Source organism: Bos javanicus, chromosome 26 (genome assembly GCF_032452875.1).
Source record: "Bos javanicus breed banteng chromosome 26, ARS-OSU_banteng_1.0, whole genome shotgun sequence".
Lineage (NCBI taxonomy): Eukaryota > Metazoa > Chordata > Mammalia > Artiodactyla > Bovidae > Bos > Bos javanicus.
The window spans coordinates 7,839,057-7,858,596 of record NC_083893.1 but is presented as its reverse complement, the minus strand read 5'-3'; the positions used below and the strand labels follow the sequence as shown (position 1 = coordinate 7,858,596).

The 19,540-nt window shown below is 39.7% G+C and overlaps 1 protein-coding gene across 2 annotated transcripts in view; it reads left to right on the top strand.

Annotated features, from left to right (window-relative positions):
- The window catches only part of PRKG1 (protein kinase cGMP-dependent 1), a 1,413,309-nt gene that overhangs the window by 522,059 nt on the left and 871,710 nt on the right, over window positions 1-19,540 (top strand). The gene's annotated exons all lie outside the window — the stretch shown is intronic.

Here is a 19,540-nt window from a genome sequence, read left to right as displayed (position 1 = left end):
TCACCATACATCATTACAAAATTTCTTTTCTTGTGATTAGAACTTTTGAGTTCTGCTTAGCAGCTTTTAAATATGCAACATAGTATTGATTCTAGTTACTATGTGTACATTACAACCCCAGGACTTATTTTAAAATTGGAAGTTTGTACCATATGACCTCTTTCACTCATTCTACCCACCCTTCACTGCCCCATCCTCAACCTCTGGCAGCCACCAATCTGTTCTCGGTATTTGAAATCTTTTATTTTTTTTTTAAGATTCCACATATAAGTGAGATCATAATGGCGCTTCTTTTTCTCTGTCTGACTTGTTTCACTTAGCATACTGCCCTCAGTGTTCATCCATGTTGTAGCAAATGGCAGCATTTCCTCCTTTTTTATGACAGTAGTATTATTTATATGTACACGTCATTTTCTTTACCTATTCATCAGTGGATACACAGATTGTTTCTGTCTTGGCTATTGTAAATATTAGTGATGTGGATGTTAACGTGTGGGTTCATATCTCTTTGGGCATTAGTGTTGTTTATTTCTTGAATAAATATCTGGAAGTGGAATTGCTGGACCAGAGAGTACTGAGAGTCTTAATTTTTTGACAACTTCCATACTGTTCCCCATAATGGCTACACCACTTTATGTTCCCACCAAAAATGGATGAGGTTTTCCTTTTCTTCACATCCTTGCCAGCACTTGTTTATTTCTTGTCTGTTTGAAAACATTCTAACAGGTGAGAGGTTGCATCTCACTGTGATTTTGATTTTCATTTTCCTAATGATTAAGTGATATTGCAGATCTTATCATGTGCTTTTTGGCTATCAATATGTCTTTGGGAAATGTCTATTCAAATGCTCTGGCCACTTTCTAATCAAATTGTTTATTTTATTTGTTGATATTGAGTTGTATGAGTTCTTTATATATTTTGGATATTCAGTTCAGTTCATTCGCTCAGCTGTTTCCAACTCTTTGTGACCCCATGGACTGCAGCACGCCAGGTTTCCCTGTCCATCACCAACTCCTGGAGCTTACTCAAACTCATGTTCATAGAGTCGGTGATGCCATCCAACCATCTCATCCTCTCTCATCCTCTTTTCCTCCTACCCTCCATCTTTTCCAGTATCAGGTCTTTTCAAATGAGTCAGTTCTTTGCATCAGGTGGCCAAAGTATTGGAGTTTCAGCTTCAGCATCAGTCCTTGCAATGAATATTCAGGACTGATTTCCTTTAGGATGGACTGGTTGGATCTCCTTGCGGTCCAAGGGACTCTCAAGAGTCTTCTCCAACACCACAGTTCAAAAGCATCAATTCTTTGGCGCTCAGCTTTCTTTATAGTCCAACTTTCACATCCATACGTGACTACTGGAAAAACCATAGCTTTAACTAGACGGACCTTTGTTGGCAAAGTAATGTCTCTGCTTTTTAATATGCTGCCTAGGTTGGTCATAACATTAACTCATCAGATACATGATTTGCAAGTAATTTCTTTCCCCATTCTGAAGGTTGCCTTTTCATTTGTTGGCTTTCTTTACTCTGCAGAAAGTTTTTAGTTTGATATAGCCATACTTACTGGATTTTGCTTCTGTTGCTTTTGCCTTTGGCGTTAAATCCACAGAATCATCTCCCAGACTGATTTCAAGGCATTTACCACTTACGTTTCCTTCTAGGAGTTGTATGGTTTTGAGTCTTACTTTCTTGTCTTTAATCCAAAATATGTATTTTATTAAAGCTACCGATTGACATATGCTCTAAATTATAAGATTGTTCATAGTAATCCAGCTAAAAGAACTATGGTAGTTTGAAGCAAGCTGTTTGTTTTTCACCTGGGAAAAATCTTCTGGAATTCTTCTGAGACTAAATAAATGTATGCCATTTGTTATTATGGTCATGCCAGGAGGAAGATCTGATAGCACCAAGAAAAATATTTTTTTAGAGCAAAAACCATAGTTATATGGGGGATGGGGTGGGAAATCCATGTAACGTTAAAGAAAATCTGTACTAGTAGTCTACTTTTATCTTATAAAACATTGATCCTTCCTCTAAGGAATGAGAATATGCAAATAATATTTAAATATTAACAAAATAATTAATAAAATTAATTATTAAAAATTAATAAAAATAAAAAGAATATTAAAAATAATATTGATAGCATCTAACAGATGCCTTGGCTTATTCATGACTTGTGTGCAAGTTAAGTCACTTGAGTTGTGTCTCTTTGCGACCCCATGGACTGTAGCCTTCCAGGTTCCTCTGTCCAGAGGGTTCTCCAGGCAAGAATGCTGGAGTGGGTTGCCATTTCTTCTTCCAGGGGACCTTCCCTACTCGTGGGCTGAACCTTCATCTCTTATGTAGCCTGCATTGGCAGGTGAATTCTCCATTCGTGCCACCTGGGAAGCCCATTCACGCCTTACATAAGTTCAAGGTTTTGTTTTCTTTTTTATTGTGATATGAAAATAGTCGCTTTGATTGCATATATCCAATTACAAGCATTCCAGATACCATGGGTAGGAAAAAAAAAATCAGTTGTTATATTTGATTTCTATAACACCAGTGTTGTTTGAATTTCACATTTTTGTCTAAATATGTTAAGATTGCATAAACAAAGGAGCATTTTACCATCCATTTTCAAATGCCACGAAGGATAGGAATTTCTGATACATTCATTCAATACCCAAGGCTTACTCAGTTCCCATACCTGAAAGCATATCATTATCATGTTTTTCTAAGTGTCATTCCTGGTTGTGATTTCACCTTCACTACCCTCACAGCTAAGGCAACATCAATTTACACTCACCCTGGGCCTCTTACCCTACTTCTATGCCCAAGGTTCTCGAAAATCACAAAAATGGAGATGTTACTGGAAACATAAGATGGAAAAGGCACTTATTGTACAGTGAGAGAGATTCAGTAGTACATACCCTGTTTGTACATTTGCATAAAACGTGCCTTATTTTTACCTGGGTTTCTCACAGCCAGTTCTCACAACTACACAAGAATTTTTTGAGGTTTGAACCACATGCTCTTTGCTCAAACTCCAGTTGTACATGAATTTGTATTTTTGCCTGAAGGTGCTGAATTGAAGCTTGTTCCTCTTACTTTGAGTTCTCCACTGAAAGTGCCCCAAACCTTAGCCAGTTTGGGTTTCACATAACATAATTCACATAACTCATTCAAAGAGACTTCAATAAAAATCCAAGACTAAAAGTTCTCTCTTTGTAGGAAAACATCTTGGTACCAGATTAGGGTGATTACTATATACAAGTTACCTTCAAAATGGCTTTGGTGGATGTAAAAGCTCTTTTATGAATGGGCTTGGGCAAAATATCTGAATAATTCTTTCTCCTTGGATTATTTATACAAGTATTTTTAAATTCCTCAGTACTACAGTACTTACACAAAAGAACCTTAAATATCCTTACAAGAAATCTGACAAACTGGGACTTGAATAACGAATAACATCTGATTTAATATGAATACTTTCAACTTTCCATACTTAAACCTTCCTGAGATATTTGTAAAGGGGGGAAGCGGAGCAGTTAAGATATTTCACTGTGTCAAAGATGTTTTTAAGAACACGTTGAAAGGTTTAGATTTTCTGTTTATTTTTGTTTTTAAAATAGAGTTGAGTGTGTGCAGTAAAATGGCTTGTATTTTCCCTTGCAGGTCTGTTTCAAACACTGCATTATTCAACCTGACTTAAGAAAATCTGCCAACTGTCAAAACCCTAAAAAGATGAATTGGGAAAAAAAAGCAAAAGGAATTTGACTATAATTTCTTGCTCAAATAACTCTATGCACTATAAACGTAATGCTTGTACCTCCCAGGTCAACATATGGTGCTTTTTTTTTTATTGGTAAAGCAATGCAAGGAATGAATGTCAGTTTTATTACTGATATAAAGGAATCTTAGATGAAGCTCTTGGAGTGGCTGTAAACCTTGACAGTTTCTTAAGATGACTATATCAAGAAGTAAGCAATTACATGCTGCTAAGTCACTTCAGTCATGTCTGATTCTGTGTGACCCCATAGATGGCAGCCCATCAGACTCCTGAGTCCCTGGGATTCTCCAGGCAAGAACACTGGAGTGGGTTGCCATTTCCTTCTCCAGTGCATGAAAGTGAAAATTGAAAGTGAAGTCGCTCAGTCGTGTCTGACCCTCAGTGACCCCATGGACTGCAGCCTTCCAGGCTTCTCCGTCCATGGGATTTTCCAGGCAAGAGTACTGGAGTGGGGTGCCATTGGCTTTTAGGAAATGCCATTATAGTGTTCCATAAAGTGCCATTTTTATGATAATGATTTTCATGATGTAAAAATGAACCAACATTGTCTGCCAGTTCAAGCAGTTGGCATGTGTGCAGGTATTACCTGGGGTTTTAATGACCGGGAGCAACCACATACTGTCATGCTCCCTGTGCGCCAGTGCAAAGGCAGAGGAGATAGCTGTGTTAATGAGACAGTCTCTGTTTTATCTTCAAGAGGCAGATTAAAAAGATGCATGCTTTGCTTTCTCTCAGTCCGACGAATGCTTTATACCAAGAACCCTGAAGGAGGGTACAACTTAGATGATAAAGACTAGAAATATGACCCTGATTGCAGAAAGAATAGCTCAGTAACTTCCCAGGAGTTGTCATTATTGTCACCATCCTGGACAATGAAACAAGCAGATAGCATCATCTTGAAGAAGCAGGTACATTTATTTAGTGACTTAATATGAAAATCTTCTTCTTAGTATAATTTTCTATCACATTGGTCTATTAAAGAATACTGTAAAAATTAGTAACATAAATCCAATAATCCCTAAGAAATAAATTTCTTTAATAAGGAAAGCAATTCACAAGGTACCAATGATGATATAACAGATGACCATAAACAAATAGACCTGCAAAAGCTATTCTGTATATTCATTAACAGTTATTAAACTATAATCTTTTTCTTTTAGAGGCTGAAGCTGTTTTTCTAGTTTCTTTTGATGGCAACTTTTATGACTAGAATTGATTTATGATTTATACTTAACCATTTCCAGAAAAAATCTAAATCTAGTATTGACTAGGCCTGTCAAGTAGGCATATGTTAGCAGTGCTTCTTGGGATAAAAACAAAACCCTCTCACAGTCTAAGGAAGTCACTAGTACTTAATTCCTTCTTGCATGGGTGATGCTCAGTCGCTTCAGTCATCTGTGATTCTTCGAGACCCTGTGGACAATAATCTGCCAGGCTCCTCTGTCCATGGGATTCTCCAGGCAAGAATACTGGAGTGGGTTGCCATGCCCTCCTCTAGGGCATCTTCCTGACCCAGGGACCAAATCCATGTATGTTTCTTATGTCTTCTGCATTGGCAGGAGGGATCTTTACCACTAATACCACCTGGGAAGCCCCTAATTCCTTCTAAAGTTAGATAAATTACTCTTTTGTTGCATCCTTTCATTAGTCAATCTATAATACTTTGTTTCCTATATGGAGCGAATAGTCAGGCTGTAACTGAGGTATTATTATTTTTTAAGAACCAGGGGTAGTTTAATATTAAATTCTATACAGTGGGCAAGGAAGGCTGCTTTTTTTTTTTTTTTTAAGCAATTTCTATAATCCTGCAGAATTGGTAATTTTCCCACAAAGATCTGCATCATAAAAGAGCTTCCACACAGTGCAAAGTTTGTGTCAGTTTTAGACATATTAAACCTTCATTCATTCATTCCATAATTTGATCAGAGGAAATTTTAGTATTTACTCAACTGATAGAATAAAAAGAAAAATACTAAGATCAATATTATATGTTCTGTAATTATTCTTTAAATCTTTCCTACATTGAGATGGATTCCCAATGAATGCTCAGTAGTAAAGATGGATAACAAGTGCAGTTAACATCATACTAGACTCAGAGATTTGGGGATGGGTGATGCTCTGAAAAGAAGAGAAGCGAAAAACAAAGGAGAAAAGGAAAGATATAAGCATCTGAATGCAGAGTTCCAAATAATAGCAAGGGGATATAAGAAAGCCTTCCTCAGCAATCAATGCAAAGAAATAGAGGAAAACAACAGAATGGGAAAGACTAGAGATCTCTTCAAGAAAATCAGAGATACCAAGGGAATATTTCATGCAAAGATGGGCTCGATGAAGGGCAGAAATGGTATGGACCTAACAGAAGCAGAAGATATTAAGAAGAGGTGGCAAGAATACACAGAAGAACTGTACAAAAAAGATCTTCACGACCCAGATAATCACAATGGTGTGATCACTGGCCTAGAGCCAGACATCCTGGAATGTGAAGTCAAGTGGCCTTAGAAAGCATCACTACGAACAAAGCTAGTGGAGGTGATGGGATTCCAGTTGGGCTATTTCAAATCCTGAAAGATGATGCTGTGAAAGTGCTGCACTCAATATGCCAGCAAATTTGTAAAACTCAGCAGTGGCCACAGGACTGGAAAAGGTCAGTTTTCATTCCAATCCCAAAGAAAGGCAATGCCAAAGAATGCTCAAACTACCACACAATTGCACTCATCTCACACACTAGTAAAGTAATGCTCAAAATTCTCCAAGCCAGGCTTCAGCAATACATGAATCATGAACTTCCTGATGTTCAAGCTGGTTTTAGAAAAGGCAGAGAAACCAGGGATCAAATTGCCAACATCTGCTGGATCATGGAAAAAGCAAGAGAGTTCCAGAAAAACATCTATTTCTGCTTTATTGACTATGCCAAAGCCTTTGACTGTGTGGATCACAATAAACTGTGGAAAATTCTGAAAGAGATGGGAATACCAGACTACCTGACCTGCCTCTTGAGAAACCTATATGCAGGTCAGGAAGCAACAGTTAGAAATGGACATGGAACAACAGACTGGTTCCAAACAGGAAAAGGAGTACGTCAAGGCTGTATATTGTCACCCTGCTTATTTAACTTATACGCAGAGTACATCATGAGAAATGCTGGGCTGGAAGAAGCACAGGCTAAAATCAAGATTGCTGGGAGAAATATCAATAACCTCAGATATGCAGATGACACCACCCTTATGGCAGAAAGTGAAGAGGAACTAAAAATCTTCTTGATGAAAGTGAACTAGGAGAGTGAAAAAGTTGGCTTAAAACTCAACATTCAGAAAACTAAGATCATGGCATCTGGTCCCATCACTTCATGGGAAATAGATGGGGAAACAGTGTCAGACTTTATTTTTTGGGCTCCAAAATCACTGCAGATGGTGATTGCAGCCATGACATTAAAAGACGCTTACTCCTTGGAAGGAAAGTTATGACCAACCTAGATAGCATATTGAAAAGCAGAGACATTACTTTGCCAACAAAGGTCCGCCTAGTGAAGGCTATGGTTTTTCCTGTGGTCATGTATGGATGTGAGAGTTGGATTGTAAAGAAAGCTAAGCACCGAAGAATTGATGCTTTTGAACTGTGGTGTTGGAGAAGACTCTTGAGAGTCCCTTGGACTGCAAGGAGATCCAACCAGTCCATTCTAAAGGAGATCAGCCCTGGGATTTCTTTGGAAGGAATGATGCTGAAGCTGAAACTCCAGTACTTTGGCCACCTCATGCACAGAGTTGACTCATTGGAAAAGACTCTGATGCTGGGAGGGATTGGGGACAGGAGGAAAAGTGGACGACAGAGGATGAGATGGCTGGATGGCATCACCGACTCAATGGATGTGAGTCTGAGTGATGGTGATGGACAGGGAGGCCTGGTGAGCTGCGATTCACGGGGTTGCAAAGAGTTGGACACGACTGAGCTACTGAACTGAACTAATGGTATGTGTTAACCCCATTTTATTACTGAAGCAACTGAAACCCAGAACTAGTTTCAGAGGAAGGGTCAGGAGTTTGACAGAACACTGATGTGATGCAGCTGTCACAAACTTTAAAATTTGGTCTGCAGTTCACATTTCCTTAAAGCACAAGTACATCCATAGGATTATTCCTGTTGGCCTTAGGACTCTATTTTCACAGAAAGTTACATAGTAATTACAATTCACAAGTCACACTTGTTTTATTTTTTAATTTTCAAATTGTAACACATGGACTCCCAGTAAGTACATCTGTTAACAAAAGAATGAATTGTGACATACTAAAGAAAGGATCATAAGCTTAAAATCTTAGAGACACATACTGAACAATCAAAACCAAGTGAAGGATTTAATTTATGCAGTTCATTGAAATACTTAATAAGTGTTTCATGGAATGAAATTTTATTCAGTATTTGAGACATCACTAAGTAGTTATTTATTTTTTCTATAAACCTATTAGTCAATGAATTTCTTTAAAGCAGGAGTTGTGAATAGAGAACAATTAAAAAAAATGAGCATGAATAAAAGAAATTTTAAAAAATATTTTTGTACATTACAAACATATTGCAATGAAAAATATTGAGTCATGTCAAAGGTGCTTGCCTTCATTTTTCCCTTTAATTTCCTCTGCCTAGAAGAAACATAATCTCAGCAATTCATTGATGAATCGGAGATGCTTACTGTGCCTATAGGATGTCCTTTGCTGCCTGGATAAGTTTCTAAGTAATCATGATGTCTATGCTTTATAATTCCCAGCCTGTCATTCAGTCATTCTTTAAAGTCCTCCTCAAAATACCCTAATGTAATAGGGTGAGATGTAATGTAATAGGTGAGATGGGCTGTTTCTGATTTTTCTGATGAGAAAATGGTGACAAGATCATAGAGTCCATTAATGCTAGTTCGTTTACAAATCCTCTGACAAATTTAGGTAGCACTCTTTGGAGAACTTTTGCTATAGGCACCCCTCCTTCCAGGGGTGTAGACTTCTGAATCAGGCCTGCAATTTGCCTACTACTCTATATGTAAAATGTGGACTCTCGATTAGGGAACTTCAGATGTTTAGTATAATGTTTATCAAAGTGGTCCCTGCAGTGGCAACCATGAACATCATTTGGGTACTTGCAAAATCTCCGGCATTCTCCATCCATTGATTCAGAAATTTTTGAGTAGGACACACTAATCTGTGTAAAACAAGCCCTCTGGGTGATTCTTATGGATCTAAAGTTGAGGACCACTGATCTGGACCCTCAGGGTGCTTAATTTGTATCAACCTAAACGTAGCACACTCTCCATGCATCAAATTGTTTATGTGGAAGTATTTAAAAGAAAATTTTGAACACCATAATAAGTAGTCAGTTTTACTCTTGCTGTCATTGTAAGTCTTTCCCTTCTTTTGTTGCTGTCTAGTAGAGATGACGGCAGGGCCTGGTGGGCTGCCGTCTATGGGGTCGCACAGAGTCGGACACGACTGAAGCGACTTAGCAGCAGCAGCAGCAGCAGTAGAGATATTTAGGAAAAGTTACTTTTCTATTTTTCAGTAAAACAGCATCAGCGGAAGAGTATCAACATTGTGCAGATTATTAACATATTCTTTTGAAGAATAGTGAGAGGTACATTAAAAGAACAGGTTGAGAGGGAAGGAAAAAATTTAAAAAATCATGGGCTGCTGGGCCATGTTGTTAACAAGAATAACTTTTGGATTTTTTGGCTTTGCTGGCTAGCACATTGGTAGGAAATCAGAACAAAGAGAAAGTTTTATTTGATTTTGTTGTTTCTCAGGCTCATGGCTGTGGTTTGGATTAAATGAAAAAACAAATGTGTATGGATGTATTTAAGAGAACCACTTGAGTGGGTGATGTCTGAATAAGGGGAATGTTTTTCACTGATAGTTATATCCAGTCCATTGGACCAATCGTGGAAAAGGTCCTTTAGAGTTGGTGTAGGTGGTCATTTATTTCATTCATGAAGAGAGCCCAGGAAGTCCAAGATGGATTGCATATCTCTTAGTGTCTGATTATTAGAAGATAAAGAAACATCCATGGATCACAGTCCTTGAGGAAGGAATGAGGAGTTCCTTGGAATTGAGACATGTACAGATCTGAGGCCTGGAGTGCTGAGGGATGTAGGTAAGGAAGTGAGCTGATTTCTGCAGGGTATTGGGAACTGAGTTTTCACTGTGAATGTGGCAATAACCACTTCTCAGAAAGGCAGGGAGGCAAGGGTCAAGAAATTCTATGCCTTAGGAAGCTGAGCAGTCTTCTGCACTGTGTTCTTTACTGCTTGTATTCTCCAAAGGGCAATCTGTCTTACTAATAATACACACTTCATACCCTCTCCTGTGTCTAACAGAGCAACTTTTTATTGACTTGAAAACATTGTTGTCTGTAGTTTTCTGAGTGGGATCAAACATGTTAAAACTAACTTCATAACTGAATTCTTTATTTGCAAAATAAAGTTCATGGAGTGAGTTTGCATATGAAATCTATGAGAACAGGTTTCTGTAGTTACAGAGCAGCCTCTGGGAGCCCCATCCATGACCCTGCATCCATTTATTATTCATTCCTTCTTACTCCTCCCTCTGGGTTAGGTATAGCATTGGATAGCTATTTTTAAGTTCAGCTCAGGTAACACAGTTGAAAACCACTGCTCCAGTTGAATCCAAGTTTATTTTGAGTTTCTAAGTACTGGTAATTCTTTATCTTTATGTCCTTGCACTTGGCTATCATCAATATCTCTAACCTTCACAGTGGTCCTCCCCACAGTGAGGTATAGCACCATTGCAGGTATAACACCATTGCACAAGTAAGGCTTAAGAAACTTACTTAAGGTCACACATCTGGCTTGCTAAACTATACCTCTATCTTGACAATCCCCACTAAGACACTGAATGAACTACATCATCTCAACCTTGGTTTCTGGCAGTCGACAGATAAGATCCAGCTTCATCTGTAGCATTATTCATCAAGTATTTCTTGGACTCCAACCAGATCTCATGATTCACTGCTAAACACCTGGAGAGCAATTAAGATATTCATAATCTATTTAGCATAGGGAGAGATAGATTATAAACTGTTCTGGCAAACAAGAGGTTAAGAAAACGGAGAAAATTTGAGGGGTGGAGAACTCCCCGTGAATGGGCACTGGCAGGTTTTGTAGGAGATAGACACTGACTTGTGCAAAATTAGAGGAGAGTTCAGAGGTTAGGATCTGTAATCATACTGCCTGGATTCAGATTTTTTTTTAATTATTTTTTAATTGAAGGATAATTGCTTTACAGAACTTTGTTATTTTCTGTCAAACCTCAACATTAATCAGCCATAGGTATACATATATCCCCTCCCTTTTGAACCTCCCTTCCATCTCCCTCCCCATCCCACCCCTCTAGGTTGATACAGAGCCCCTGTTTGAGTTTCCTGACCCATACAGCAAATTCCCATTCGCTATCTATTTTACATACTGTCTAGATAGCATATTAAAAAGCAGAGACATTACTTTGCCAACAAAGGTCCATCTAGTCAAGGCTATGGTTTTTCCAGTAGTCATGTGTGGATGTGAGAGTTGGACTGTGAAGAAAGCTGAGCGCCGAAGAATTGATGCTTTTGAACTGTGGTGTTGGAGAAGACTCTTGAGAGTCCCTTGGACTGCAAGGAGATCCAACCAGTCCATTCTAAAGGAGATCAGCCCTGGGATTTCTTTGGAGGGAATGATGCTAAAGCTGAAACTCCAGTACTTTGGCCACCTCATGTGAAGAGTTGACTCATTGGAAAAGACTCTGATGCTGGGAGGGATTGGGGGCAGGAGGACAAGGGGACGACAGAGGATGAGATGGCTGGATGGCATCACCGACACAATGGACATGAGTTTAGGTGGACTCGGGGAGTTGGTGATGGACAGGGAGTCCTGGCATGTTGTGATTCATGGGGTTGCAAAGAGTCGGACACGACTGAGCGACTGAACTGAACTGAAGTGAATGTCAGTGTCCATGTTACTCTTTCCATACACCTCACCCTCTCCACGTGTCCATAAGTCTATTCTCTATGTCTGTTTCTGCATTACTGCTGGGTGCAACGGACCGCGCAGAAGCGTGGCTGAGAGGAACTACCCCTCACCCAAGGTCAGGGGTGGCTGGCGGGAGAAGCTACCCCACATCCGAGATCAGGGGCAGCAGCCGAGGGCGCCAGGCTGCAACGGTGCAGGAACGGCTGAGAGGAGGTACCCCACGTCCAAGGTTAGGGGGGCGGCTGGGAGGAGCTACCCCTCGTCTGAGGTCAGAGGCAAGCCCAGAGGAGCAACCCCATGTCCAAGGAGCAGTGGCTGCACTGGGGGCAGGAGCACTGAGAGGAGCTACTCCATGTTTAAGGTCAGGAGGGGCAGCCTTGAGGAGATACCCCTCGTTGAAGGTAAGGAGCAGCAGCTGCACTTTGCTGGAGCAGCCATGAAGAGATACCCCACGTCAAGGTAAGAGAAACCAAAGTAAGATGGTAGGTGTTGGGAGAGGACATCAGAGGGCAGACACACTGAAATCATAATCACAGAAAACTAGTCAATCTGATCACACAGACCACAGCCTTGTCTAACTCAATGAAACTAACCCATGCCGTGTGGGGCCACCCAAGACAGGTGGGTCATGGCGGAGAGGTCTGACAGAATGTGGTCCACTGAAGAAGGGAATGGCAAACCACTTCAGTATTCTTGCCTTGAGAACCCCATGAACAGTGTGAAAAGGCAAAATGATAGGATACTGAAAGAGGAACTCCCTGGGTCGGTAGGTGCCCAACATGCTACAGGAGATCAGTGGAGAAATAACTCCAGAAAGAATGAAGGGATGGAGCTAAAGCAAAAACAATACCCAGCTGTAGATGTGACTGGTGATAGAAGCAAGGTCCGATGCTGTAAAGAGCAATATTGTATAGGAACCTGGAATGTCAGGTCCATGAATCAAGGCAAACTGGAAGTGGTCAAACAAGAGATGGCAAGAGTGAATGTTGACATTCTAGGAATCAGCGAACTAAAATAGACTGGAATGGGTGAATTCAACTCAGAAGACCATTATATCTACTACTGTGGGCAGGAATCCCATAGAAGAAATGGAGTAGCCATCATGGTCAACAAAAGAGTCCAAAATGCAGTACTTGGATGCAATCTCAAAAATGACAGAATGATCTCTATTCGTTTCCAAGGCAAACCCTTCAATATCACAGTAATCCAAACCTATGCCCCAACCAGTAATGCTGAAGAAGCTGAAGTTAAATGGTTCTATGAAGACCTACAAGACCTTTTAGAACTAACACCCAAAAAAAGATGTCCTTTTCATTGTAGGGGACTGGAATGCAAAAGTAGTAAGTCTAGAAACACCAGGGGTAACAGGCAAATTTGGCCTTGGAATACGGAATGAAGCAGGGCAAAGTCTAATAGAGTTTTGCCAAGAAAATGCACTGGTCATAGCAAACACCCTCTTCCAACAATACAAGAGAAGACTCTACACTGGACATCACCAGGTGGTCAACACTGAAATCAGATTGATTATATTCTTTGCAGCCAAAGTAGGAGAAGCTCTATACAGTTAGCAAAAACAAGACCAAGAGCTGACTCAGATGGTCTTGGCTCAGATCATAAACTCCTTATTGCCAAATTCAGACTGAAATTGAAGAAAGTAGGGAAAACCACTAGACCATTCAGCTATGATCTAAATCAAAGCCCTTATGATTATACAGTGGAAGTGAGAAATAGATTTAAGGGACTAGATATGATAGAGTGCCTGATGAATTGTGGAAGGAGGTTTGTGACACTGTACAGGAGACAGGGATCAAGACCATCCCCATGGAAAAAAAAATGCAAAAAAGCAAAATGGCTGTCTGGGGAGGCCTTACGAATAGCTGTGAAAAGAAAAGTGAAAAGCAAAGGAGAAAAGGAAAGATATGAGCATCTCAATGCAGAGTTCCAAAGAATAGCAAGGAGGGACAAGAAAGCCTTCCTCAGTGATCAATGCAAAGAAATAGAGGAAAACAGCAGAATGGGAAAGACTAGAGATCTCTTCAAGAAAATTAGAGATACCAAAGGAACATTTCATGCAAAGATGAGCTCGATAAAGGACAGAAATGGTATGGGCCTAACAGAAGCAGAAGATATTAAGAAGAGGTGGCAAGAATACACAGAAGAACTGTACAAAAAAGATCTTCATGACCAAGATGATCACGATGGTGTGATCACTGACCTAGAGCTAGACAGCCTGGAATGTGAAGTCAAATGGGCCTTAGAAAGCATCACTATGAACAAGGCTAGTGTAGGTGATGGAATTCCAGTTGAGCTATTTCAAATCCTGAAAGATGATGCTGTAAAAGTGCTGCACTCAATATGCCAGCAAATTTGGAAAATTCAGCAGTGGCCACAGGACTGGAAAAGGTCAGTTTTCATTCCAATCCCAAAGAAAGGCAAGGCCAAAGAATGCTCAAACCACTGCACAGTTTCACTCATCTCACACGCTAGTAAAGTAATGCTCAAAATTCTCCAAGCCAGGCTTCAGCAATATGTGAACCGTGAACTTCCTGATGTTCAAGCTGGTTTTAGAAAAGGCAGAGGAACCAGAGATCAAATTTCCAACATCCACTGGATCATGGAAAAAGCAAGAGAGTTCCAGAAAAACATCTATTTCTGCTTTATTGACTATGCCAAAGCCTTTGACTATGTGGATCACAATAAACTGTGGAAAATTCTGAAAGAGATGGGAATACCAGACCACCTAATCTGCCTCTTGAGAAATTTGTATGCAGGTCAGGAAGCAACAGTTAGAACTGGACATGGAACAACAGACTGGTTCCAAATAAGAAAAGGAGTACGTCAAGGCTGTATATTGTCACCCTACTTATTTAACTTATATGCAGAGTACATCATGAGAAGCGCTGGGCTGGAAGAAGAACAAGCTGGAATCAAGAATCGTGGGAGAAATATCAGTAACCTCAGATATGCAGATGACACCACCCTTATGGCAGAAAGTGAAGAGGAACTCAAAAGCCTCTTGATGAAAGTGAACAAGGAGAGTGAAAAAGTTACCTTAAAGCTCAACATTTAGAAAATGAAGATCATGGCATCTGGTCCCATCACTTCATGGGAAATAAATAGATGGGGAAATAGTGGCTGACTTTATTTTTCTGGGCTCCAAAATCACTGCAGATGGTGACTACAGCCATGAAATTAAAAGATGCTTACTCCTTGGAAGGAAAGTTATGACCAACCTAGATAGCATATTAATAAGCAGAGATATAACTTTGCCAACAAAGGTCTGTCTAGTCAAGGCTATGGTTTTTCCAGTAGTCATGTATGGATGTGAGAGTTGGACTGTGAAGAAAGCTGAGCACCGAAGAATTGATGCTTTTGAGCTGTGGTGTTGGAGAAGACTCTTGAGAGTCCATTGGACTGCAAGGAGATCCAACCAGTCCATCCTAAAGGAGATCAGTCCTTGGTGTTCATTGGAAGGACTGATGCTAAAACTGAAACTCCAATACTTTGGCCACCTGATGCGAAGAATTGACTCATTGGAAAAGACTCTGATGCTGGGAGGGATTGTGGGCAGGAGCAGAAGGGGGCAACAGAAGATTACATGGCTGGATGGCATCACAGACTCGATGGACATGAGTTTGAGTAAACTCGGAGTTGGTGCTGGACAGGGAGACCTGGCATGCTGCAGTCAATGGGATCGTAAAGAGTCGGACACGACTGAGTGACTGAACTGAACTGCCCTGTAAATAAATTCTTCAGTACCATTTTTCTAGATTCCATATATGTACGTTAAAATATATTTATCTTTCTCTTTCGGACTCGCTTTAGTCTGTATAATAGGTTCTGCATTCATCACCTCATCAGAACTGACTCAAATGTGTTCCTTTTTATGTCTGAGTAATATTCCATTGTTTATGTGTAGCACAACTTCTTTATCCGTTTATCTGTCAATAGACATCTAGGTTGCTTCCATGTTCTAGCTATTGTAAATAGTTCTGAAATGAACAATGGGATACATGTCTTTTTCAACCCTGGTTTCTTCAGGTTATATGCCTAGGAGTGGGATTTCTGGGCAATACGGTGGTTTTATTTCTAGTTTTTAAGGAATCTCCATATCATCTTCCATAGTGGCTGTATCAATTTACATTCCCACCAACAGTTCAAGAATGTTCCCTTTTCTCCACACCCTCTCCAGCTTTTGTTGTTTGTGAACTTTTTAATGAGGGCCATTCTGACTGGTGCGAGGTGAGATCTCATTGATTTGCATTTCTCTAATAATGAGCGATGTTGAGCATCTTTTCATGTGTTTGTTAGCCATCTGTGTTTCTTCTTTGGACAAATGTCTGTTTAGGTCTCTTTCCCATGTTTTGATTGGGTTGTTTATTTTCCTGGTATTGAGTTGTATGAGTTGCTTGTGTATTTTGGAAATTAATCCTTTGTCAGTTGTTTCATTGGCTGTTATTTTCTCCCATTCCAAGGATTGTCTTTTCACTTTCCTTATAGTTTTGCTGTGCAAAAGCTTTTAAATTTAATCAGGTCCCACTTGTTTACTTTTGTTTTTATTTGTTACTCTAGGAGGTGGGTCATAGAGGATCTCGCTTTGATTTATGTCATCGAGTGTTCTGCCTATGTTTTCCTCTAAGAGTTTTATACTGTCTGGTCTCACATTTAGGTCTTTAATCCATTGGATTCAGATTCTTTAGCAGTTACTAGTTGTGTGCCTTTGGGAAAATCATTTAATGTTTCTGAGTCTCAGATCTTTTACCTTTAAAATAGTAAGGACCTGCCTTAAGACTAAGGCAAAGATTAAATAAGGGAATGCCTGTGAAAGATTTAGTGTTGCATGTAATACATTTAATAAACACTTATCACAACTAAAAGTATAAAAGCATAAAAGGATTCAGTAGGTCGTTGAGACCGCCATTATTTTTAGACCTGAGAAGTACTGTAGAGTAGCCCAGAGCACAGCTTGAAACCCACTGGTCCAGAAGTGTCAGAAAGGCAAAGGAGCATGTGCAGATCCCAAAAAGGAGCATGTGCAGATCCCGAAAAGGAGCATGTGCAGCTCCCGAAAAGGAGCATGTGCAGATCCCGAAAAGGAGCATGTGCAGCTCCCGAAAAGGAGCATGTGCAGATCCCCAAGTCCCTACAAGGATCCCAGATCTTGAGGCACTGCCGCTTCCATTGCAGCCAGTACCCAAGCAGCTTGGTCCAGGTGTGCACTTTGAATGAACCATATGGAAAACAGTAGCATCAAAACCAAAGTACAGGTAGGGATGTTGGGGGACAGTGAGTATACAGGCTGGGCATTCCAGTACTTCTGCTTAGAGGCATGACTTTGGACTGTAAAGAAGTAAGGAGAATTGATATGTTGTTTGAAGTCCTGTTGTTGTCACTTAAGTCCTGGGCAGAATTCTCGGGACTTCTGTGAGAAATGTTTATGTTTGTGGGATGTTTGCACAGTCCTGAGTAGCCGCCTGGTTGTTCAGCCGCTAAGTCCTATCTGACTCTTCGTGACCCCATGGACTCTAATCTCCCAGGTTTCTTTGTCCATGGGGTTCTCCAAGCAAGAATACTGGAGAGAGCTGCCATTTCCTTCTCCAGGGAGGCACCTAGTACATCAAGGCCTTGCACAAATTAAGAATATATGGCTACCGGCCATGCCTTCAAAATGTCAGTTATTTTCAAAACTATTATTTCATCAAACAACACCCATTGTTTTCATTTTAAGGTGCAATCTGGAAATGTAAGACTTCTAATGTCTAATTCCTTTGTCTCTGATCATCTTAGGAGACACTAATCTCTTCTATATTTACCACATTCTTTTTGGATAAAGATGCTGGTGATGGCCACACTTCTCATAAGAATGGTCAAAATCCTGCCCCTCCTATCCCTCAACAACTAACCAAGTTTCTTATCCTCTGGGCAAAGCCTTGCCATTTTATCTATGGATTGAATTTATTAATTTCTGGGTTACCTAAATTTATAGTCACTCCAAGAAATTGTTCATATCCCTTGTCTTTCGTTGTCATTTAATACTTTGAGGAAGAAATGTAGTCATTTAAATGGAATTTGCCACTGATAACTTATCCGTGAAACTTGAGTACAACAGGAAACAGAGAGGTGAAAAAAATAGGAAAAAGAACTCTTACCAATGTGAAATAAACTATATGCAGCATAAAAGTAATCCATGAAGTTTAAGACTATCAAGATATTAGAAATAGAGCTTATGAAATGCTAAATATCTTCTGAGTCTCAACCTTGAGTTGCAAGAAACAGACATCAAGAATTAATTCTCTTTGTCTGTAATTACAGGGCTAATAAAAATGGAAATGAACTTAGATGTTTGGGAGTTTTAAAAAAACAGATAAGATGCTTGGAGTCTTAGATTTAAAAAGATAGAGAAAATACTAAATGAGAGGTGGAATTTTTTACTTACAGATTCTCTCAATCTCCTACTTGTTCTTCCTGTTTATCAGTCAGAAAAACTTAAGACTCAGCAGCAATTAATTATGAAAGCAGCAGGAATAGTTTTTTGGTTATGACTTTTCCCCCTAATATTTCATTGAATTAATTTAGCACGCCTTTTACATTTAAAAATATTTCTTTGATCATCAAAATGACATATTTAAGAAAAAGTGTAAGATTTTTAAAAAATCATTTAGAATGCCGCTACCCAGAAAGGATACTTAGAACATTTTGTACTTCCTTCCTTTTCTTCTTAACTGTCTTAAGAGGTTAGACCACATTGCTTGGCTTTTTAACACATAAGCTTAATTCTGAACGTTAATCATTTCTTTATAGTTGGTACCTGTTACCACTGTTTTAAGGTTTTATTTTGGGTCAAGGTGGCTGGATTTTGTCTACTTTTTCTCTTTAAGCTTTTCGCTTGTATGGTACCATTGTGTCTTTTTTTGTATCATTATTCTTGGTCTTCCAGTTTTTTCTGTTCCATTTTTGCCATCTGCTCTTGATGTACATATTCTCCTTGGTCCATGCAACTTGATAACTTGAACTAGAATATTAATACTGTGTATTCATGTTGCATGAATAGTTTGAATTAGAGGCTGTTATACATACCCTTTGTTAACAGGGCTGATGAAAGTAGAATAGCAAGTGGTGACGATAGCGTTGATATCTTTCTACAGACAATGTTCAGCAGCTTATATAGTGGTTGGCTTGGCACAGCTTCCGAGCATTTGAGGTTTAGGTTTTTCGCAGTGTTTGTCATGATATTCTGAAATTCTCTTTTAGGACCTAGAACTTTTACTTAACTGAGTTGAATTCAATTCAGTCGCTCAATCATGTCCGACTCTCCGCGACCCCATGAACCACAGCACTCCAGGCATCCCTGTATATCACCAACTCTCGAAGTCCACCCAAGCCCATGTTCATTGCATCGGTGACGACATCCAACCATCTCATCCTCTCTCATCCCCTTCTCCTCCTGCTCTCAATCTTTCCCAGCATTAGGGTCTTTTCAAATGAGTCAACTCTTTGCATGAAGTGGCCAAAGTATTGGAGTTTCAGCTTTAACATCAGTCTTTCCAATGAACACCCAGGACTGATCTCCTTTAGAATGGACTGGTTGGATCTCCTTGCAGTCCAAGGGACTCTCAAGAGTTTTCTCCAACACCGCAGTTCAAAAGCATCAATTCTTCTGCGCTCAGCTTTCTTTATAGTCCAACTCTCACATCCATACATGACTACTGGAAAAACCATAGCCCTGACTAGACAGCCCTTTGTTGGCAAAGTGATGTCTCTGCTTTTGAAT